This window comes from Condylura cristata, unplaced genomic scaffold, assembly GCF_000260355.1.
Source record: "Condylura cristata isolate star-nosed mole 26May11 unplaced genomic scaffold, ConCri1.0 scaffold00006, whole genome shotgun sequence".
In the NCBI taxonomy this organism is placed as follows: domain Eukaryota; kingdom Metazoa; phylum Chordata; class Mammalia; order Eulipotyphla; family Talpidae; genus Condylura; species Condylura cristata.
The window spans coordinates 1,780,026-1,787,386 of record NW_004567107.1 but is presented as its reverse complement, the minus strand read 5'-3'; the positions used below and the strand labels follow the sequence as shown (position 1 = coordinate 1,787,386).

At 57.0% G+C, this 7,361-nt stretch overlaps 1 protein-coding gene across 3 annotated transcripts in view; it reads right to left on the bottom strand.

Moving 5' to 3' along the window:
- Positions 1 to 7,361, bottom strand: part of DDX31 (DEAD (Asp-Glu-Ala-Asp) box polypeptide 31) — a 109,238-nt gene that overhangs the window by 100,537 nt on the left and 1,340 nt on the right. The window lies entirely within an intron of this gene.

Sequence of the window (7,361 nt, the reverse complement as noted above, 5' to 3'; positions counted from 1 at the left end):
GGGGAGCGAGGAGCCACCGCCCGACCTCCTCCGAGCTCGGGTGGGCGAAAGCGTTTCCAAACAGCAGGGAGGTCCAGGTGCTCGCCTGCCTGGGCCGGCCAGGCCCCCGCTATGTAACAGGACCCCAACACCTTTGCATGTCCCCGACATGCTGGGGTGTCCATGATGGCGTGAGAGGGTGGGAGGCCCACCCTGCACCCGCCGGGCCCAGGCGGCAGGCTCAGGGCGCACCCCCACCACCGTCATCCACACACCCGTTTACCTTCCCCCAGCGTGGGGCCGGCAGGTCCAGGACCAGAGTGACGGGGAGCGTGGACGGGCTTACTGGCCTCCAGCGGTCTCCAGGCGCAAGCCGGGCTGCAGGGGTGACCCCCCGCCCGCCGCCCCCCGCTGCACACAGGCAAGGGCTGAGCAGGCAGGGGCGCTTCCCTGCCCCCCGACCAGGGACCCTCTTCTCCATGCGCCTTCACTGAACAAGCCGGCCCAGGGCTACCGCAGGGGTCCCGGGGTGCGGGCAGGTGCCGCACTGGCTCCCCTGAAATGCCTTGGCCCCGTGACCACGGCCCCGTCCGGATGATGCCGACTGGGGGGAGGGCCAGGCAGGGCCGGGCAGCACCCGCAGAGCCGGAGCTTCAGCGCCCACCACGGAGCAGGTGGAGGGGTGTACTTGGCACCAGAAGGGGCCCGGACAGGTCATTCTTGGCCAGGCTCAGCCTGGGGTTGGCCGGTCCGCCGAGAGGCCACGTCCCGGGGGAAACGCCAAGACGCTCTCCCTGGCCCCCGGGAACCTGATAAGCGTCCACCCGGCCTGCGTGGAGAAGCCAGGCTCACGCCACGGCGAGCTCGGAGTGGGCTCCCGCCCGCCTTCTTGGGGCTGCTCCCACTCTCTGCACAGGGTATCCGGGTATTCAGCAAAAGCCAGCAGCCCCTCCCTCGCCCCGTACCCAGCGAGGGCCCAGAGGAGGCAGGAGGCCGGCCAGGCCCTGCCAGCCCCACCAGCCCTGTGGGTAGGGCCCACGCGCCGGACACAGGCAGCCGCTGGCCTGGAAAAATAACCGTAAATGTAAACCGCCACCGCCACCCTCTGGAAGGAGCCGTGGGGCTGTTTCCATCCTGCGCACGCCCGGCCTGAGGCTCAGGCCGGCTGCCCCGAAGTCCTCCTCAGCGGGCGTTTCAGCCCCCAAATCAGGCCGGCTAAATGGGGAGCAGCAGTAAAGGAGACGGCGCCAATGAAACCTCACCGCCCCGCTTCCGGCTCCGGCTGCCCTGCTCCGCTGGGCCCCGCCACCGCTTTCCCAGGGTGCCGGCCGCGGCGGCTCTGGCCTCGGACCCTGCACTGGCCGGTGCAGTTGGCACCGCGGTGGGGCAGCGACAGGGCCCTGGCCCAGCCTGGGGGTGGGGGTGGGGGTGCAGCGGAGGGCTCAGGCTGCCCCCACCCTCCTGGCTGGGGTGGGGGGCCCAGCCGCCTGACACCTGCAGCCTCTGCAGCAAACATTAATTTTGCAAGACAACTGGAGCAGGCTCGCAGGAGAGGGTGAGATTGCAGCAGCCCAGCCCCGCCCCGTCTGTCTTTGTTTCTTCTTCCTTTTCCTTCTTTCTTTTCCTAAACTATTATTATTAGGTTTTAACAAACTTTATAGCCCATTTTATTTGTTCTCAAATAACTTTTTCCCCTTCTCCTCCCCACATCAATTTCTCGGGGAGCTCCCTCGCCGTGTGATGCTGGAATCCAGAGATTGATACTGCTCGGAGGAATATAATTTAGTATTATGTGCCCTGGGTTTATGAGGTAGGAGTCAAACAAAACATTGCATTTGAACACTATCCATTTATTAGCTCTAAGAAGAGATTTATGTTTGACAAGGAGACAATAACTTTGTTTCCTGATAAGCCAAAGAGGGTCTATTTCTGTGTCCAATCCACAGTAGAGCGTGTCCTTCCCCGATAACTCTATTTACTAGTGTGAATATATTTTAATAATAAAATTGATATATATGTAAATTTATTTTAATCTAATTTCATCGAACACTCCTAAAAAAAAAAAAAAAAAAAAAAAGAGCCTTTGCAGATTGTTTCCATGTCTGAGTTATAGACTTCCGGCCGTATTCCCAGACGGGCTCCAGGCTGTAACTCGGCCAGGCTTCCCGCGCCGGCCGCACCCAGCCAGGCCCTTCGGAAGCGCGTCGCTGCCGCCAGTCTCGGCCGTTTCGCCGGAGCCGAGCGCGGGGGAGGCTGTCTCCGCCCACGGCCTGCACCCCCGCGCAGGTTTACGGCTGAAATTACTTTCCGAATTAATCATAAAAATATTTAATTGAAAGCCTGCGGTGGGGGGGGGCGCTGTCAGCGCTGAGCCAGGAGGAGGAGACCCTCGGGCGGAGAGAAATGCAGGCGGTTTGGCAGCGGCGGCGCCTGAGCCCACGCTGGGAGTCAGCTCCACCACCACCCTGCCCTCTGCCCGAGGGTCAGAAAAGGGAAACTGGCGCCACTTGCTAAGTCTCTTGACTCCACGGGGGATGAAACGTTTTATTTGCAGGCCTGTCGTCCATCACAGAGATCCTCGACCACTCTTCCCTGTCCGCTCTGGCGCACACGCCAGCCCCCGCCATGGTCTGCGCCGTCGTGGGGCTCCGGACATGAGGCGGACACTCCCAGCGCCCACAGCCTCCCCAGCCCTCTCAGGCCCGCAGCCCTCTATGCGAGCGTCTGCTCGCCCTGCCTCACCTCGGGTGGACGGGAGGCGAACAGGCCTAGCCCAGGAGCCCAGCGGAAGACAGCCCACAGGCTGGGCACACAGCAAACCCCGCGGAGAGGGCAAGAAACCAGCCACGGAGGCGGCAGCAGGCCCCTGGCAGACACCCACCGGCGGAGCCCCGGGGCAGGGAGCCCGTCCCTGGACATTGCAGTTGGGGTCACGCGAAGGCCCCTGAGGCGTCCGATTTCCCCCGAGCACCCAACCCAGTCACGTTCGCCCTGACATCCGAAACCGTGCCCAGCTCATCTGTCTGCACAAAAGGCGGAGCACGGCATAGCGGGCTTGACCCGGAGGAAGGGGCCAGAGCCGAGGGGGTGGGCAACCAGGAGCTGGACAGGCCAGCAAACAGCTTCTCCCGGGAGCTGCCAGAGAGTCACCACGGCCTGGTGGCTGCACTCGCCTTCCTGGGCCGCTGTGAGCTCGCGTCCTGCCTGGGCTGAGGGCCGGTTTGACCCAGTGTGACTGGCTACAGCAGCCAGAAAACTGGCCCTCCGGCCCTCAGCCTCCTCACACTACAGAGCGTCCACTCCCGGGAAACCAGAGAGAGGTGGTACCAGGAGAGGTCGTAAAAGTCAGGGGAAAAAAGACAATGAACACCCTTTGTTAGAAAAATTACTCCAGGAAACAGAAGAATTTTTTAGAGGAGGCCATGTCAGTATGCATGAAATAATTTAGAGAGAACAGGCGTCTGCGATATCAGAAATCCAAGAAGGGGTGATGCGATTAAATAAGAAGCCAATAAAAGAAGGCTGGAGAGCGTGCGGGAACCGCCGGGAGCGGGAAGCCGTCTGGAAACGAGAAACAAGCTAGAAGCAGCCAGACACGTGTGTGATAGAGGACGGCTAAATTTATTGTGAAGGACGGGAGAAGGAAGACGAGGAGGAAAGATAAAAGAAAACAACGGCAGTAACGGAAGCCAGTGACAACAGCCACTGGAGCATCACTGCGTCCCGAGGCGGAAAGCCACGCTGGCGAGCCGTGACAGCCGCCACGGGACAGCCGTGGCGCCGGCCAGGAGCAGCCGCTCGGAGCGAGGAGGGCTCGAGGCCGCCGCTGAGGCCGAGCTGCGTGCAGAGTGCAAGCGGCGGCCGCAGTCAGGGCCTAGAGCCAGCAGGCGGGCAGCCCACGAGAGGGGGTGCCCCGGGCCAGACCGGCGTGACAGGGAGGGGGCGGGGGCGGAGGGACGGGAGCTGTCCACAAGTAGAGACAACAGGCGGAAAGCCTCAGGCACCAAGGCCAGGGAGGCTGCCAGGACCCCTGGCCGGAGAGGCCCAGTAGCAGGGGAGGTGGCTGTACCCGCTCGAGAGAGACCTCAGACCTCGGGGGCCCAATGGCTGAAAACAGAATGTAGCTGTTCCGTTGCGAGCAAGAAAAACGGAGTGATCTTAAAAATAATCACTGTGCAAAGCATGCTGGGTCAGAGGCGCCCCAGGATGCCGCGTGCTGTCCTGCGCGGCGCACGGGGCAGCTGGCCACGCAGCCCGCGGCAGCCCGCACGCCTGCAGCGGAAGTGGAGACGCCAGCAGAGCCTCCGTGACGGGCGCAGGCCGCGGGGGCCGGCCCCGGCGCTGGCTGGAGTCTGTGTGGAGCCAGTGGGGCCCAGGGTCCGTCTTCACTCCACTTGCTGAGCGGAAACCTCACATCTTTTTGGGTAGAAACTGACGGTTTAAAGGTTTTCTCCCGGAGAAGATAGAAGCTAGGCTCATTGGACCAGTGGATTCTAGCACTGTTGAGAGGCTGAGCTTGCACCCAAATTATGGGAAGGAGGCAATCACCCCCACACCCACACAAGCGCGCACACAGCCTTCAGGATGTGCCAACTTCCTGCTTCCCACTGTCCCCTCCCGGACCCTTCAGCCTCCGGCAGGAGGCTGCAGGCGTCCTCTCTGGGGAGTCGCAAGGTGCCGCGGGAAGGCCAAAGAGTTAACTCTGCTCCGCGGCTTGTGGCTTTGCAGCCGGAGGGCTTCCCAGGGGCTCCACGAGACCACCCCACAGTCTGTGGGCTCTGCCTCCTGCGAGCAGACCACCAAGGGCGACCCAAAACCCCGGGGAAGAAAGAACGAGACAGAGACAAATTTCAGCAGAGAGAGGTGATGCAGGAGGGAAAGGAAACCTCTCCCAGGCCCAGCCCTCCTGGGAAACAGGTCTGTCACCACTATTCGCAAGAGATAAAATAATTCATGAAACAAGAAATCAAGAAATTAAAATCAACAAGTCAAGGGCCCTCCCTGGTGGCGCAGCTCTGTGAAGCTGGTCCCGGCTGCTGCGGCGGGCGCATGATCCCCGGCCAGGGAGGGACCCACAGGCGCAGCTGACCCCCCTGACCTGCCCGCTGCTCCCCTCAGCAGTGTGTGTCAGCACATCCGCCTGTCCTGCTCCCCACTCGGTCTTTGGTGGATCCTCTCATCCCCACGCCTCTGGCCTGTACCCCATATCTTCTATGCATCAATAAATAAATCTTTAAAATATAAAATCTACAAGTTGAAAAAGAAAGATTCAGAGAACAAAGAACTCTCAAATATTATAAAAAAGAAACATGAAAGAGGTGGAAAAGAAAGTTTAAGAAACCTAGACAGTAGAGCAAAGTAAAACCAAAAATCAACCACCACCACCGCCCCCCGCCACCTCTGCACAGACACTCCCCCGCCCCCGCAAAAAAACAAAAAATATATGGCATACAAGAAAGAAAAGATATTTTTAAAAATGTAGAAGGTCAGGCCCTCCCTTGTGGCGCAGCGGGTTAAAGCACAGCACTGAGAACTAAAGCGGCTTCCGCGTGAGTTCGATCCCCGCCCGCCCCGGAGGTGACCACAGGGCGCGGCAGACCTCTCCTGACCCGCCCGCTGCTCCCCTCAGCAGTGTATTTCAGTCGATCTGCCTGTTCTGCTCCCCGCTCTGTCTCTGGGGAAGCCTCTCGCTGCCCTGCACCTCTGGCCTGTACCCCAGTTCTATATGCAGAAATAAATAATTTTTTCCAAAAAGTGTAGAAGGTCAGTTCAGGGGACCTAATACACAGGTTCCAGAGAGAACAGACAGAAATAGAAATTACCAATGGTGGGTATAAGATGGGGTCCAGGAAACAGGGCCTTCAGCACAGAGAAACGCGAAGGGGGTTCTTTGGTGATGTGAAGAGAAGCCCTCCACAGTATGCTACAAGCCCAGAGAAAAACCGGTCCAAAAGCTTATCGGTGTCTGAGAAGACTCCATTTTTTTGTGTCCTTACAGTTCTATAGATCAGACACTTGCCTAATTCTAGCCAAGAAGGACCCAGGACTGAGTGATGACATGATATGAGGAACTTTGTTCTGAGAGGTTTTTACTTTTTAAAAGGGTTGGAAATAATCAGTAAGCAGAGACAAAGAAAACTGGATAAGGGAAAAGAGGTGGGGGGTGATTAACTTCAAGACAAAGAAAAAAGCTAAAGGAGGCAAAAATGCCCAACCAACTAACATCAAAAGGAACTTCTTCCTGCTGAGTCGGGCCCCTGAAGGGGGGTTTTCTACAAGGACAACAGACTGGGCTTATGCCCCACCAGCTCGCACTGAGGCGAGTGTCTGGTCCTACAGCACTGTAGGACTCGGGAAACCGGAACCTTCTCGAACACCGGGGACTCCATCCAAGGTTTTGCTTTGTTACCGAGGAGAAGAGGGAGGGTGAATGCCTAGCGGACAGGTGCCAGTCCTGTCACTTTGGTTAAGATGACGTTTTGAAAGGAACACATAGCTAACTTTGACGAACTAAATAACATGGCACCAAAACACGTAAAGCAAAAGCTGCAGGAAACACAAGAAAAATGAATAGAAATACAGTATTCACGAGCAAACAAGTCTCGCAGTCCTTGACAGGTTGACAGACTACTACCAACAGAAAACAACCAAAAAAGTCAAAATTATAGGGGATTTGAAGTCTATAACTAATAAAACTGACATTACATACATACATATACTAGGGTATATGTATACTTCATTCTGTAACTTTAAATCTGCACTAAGACAAAAAACGAATCATGAAAGTGGAAATAATGAACAACAAAATGCCAACTGTCAACTTTTAAACTCTCCTGAAACTACACCTAGGCATGAGACCTAACCAGAATTTTAAACCCGCTTTAAAAAAAAAAAAAAACTGTAACAGAAAATATGAGACACAGCTAAAGTCGTTGAGAGGACAACGTCTTGTTCATTTTTAGTGACTGAACAAGAAATACAGAAAAATAAATGAATTCTGCATTTTACATACATTTTGAGACAAATAAACCCAATACAAGAGAAGTCATTAGTCAAGGGGGGGGCATGAGTATCAGGCTACAGGGGAAGCAGTATGAGAGTGTTGATAAATAATCCAACCTTAGCTGGCGAAAACGATGGACCACAGCTTGACTCCTCAAAAAGGAAACAGTTCATCAGAGCCACTCACCGCCAAGAGAAAAAACACCTGTCTGCAAAGATGCCGCAAAGGGCTGCGGTCAATCCCACGTCCACCGCGACCTCAGGGCCGCAGAGCGGCTTCTCTAACCTTATGAAAGCGCGTCATCCCACACCCAGCACCCACGCGGTGGCCGGAGCCGGGGTGAGGCCAGCTGGGGCCCGGACCCCTGCGCCCCGCCCCG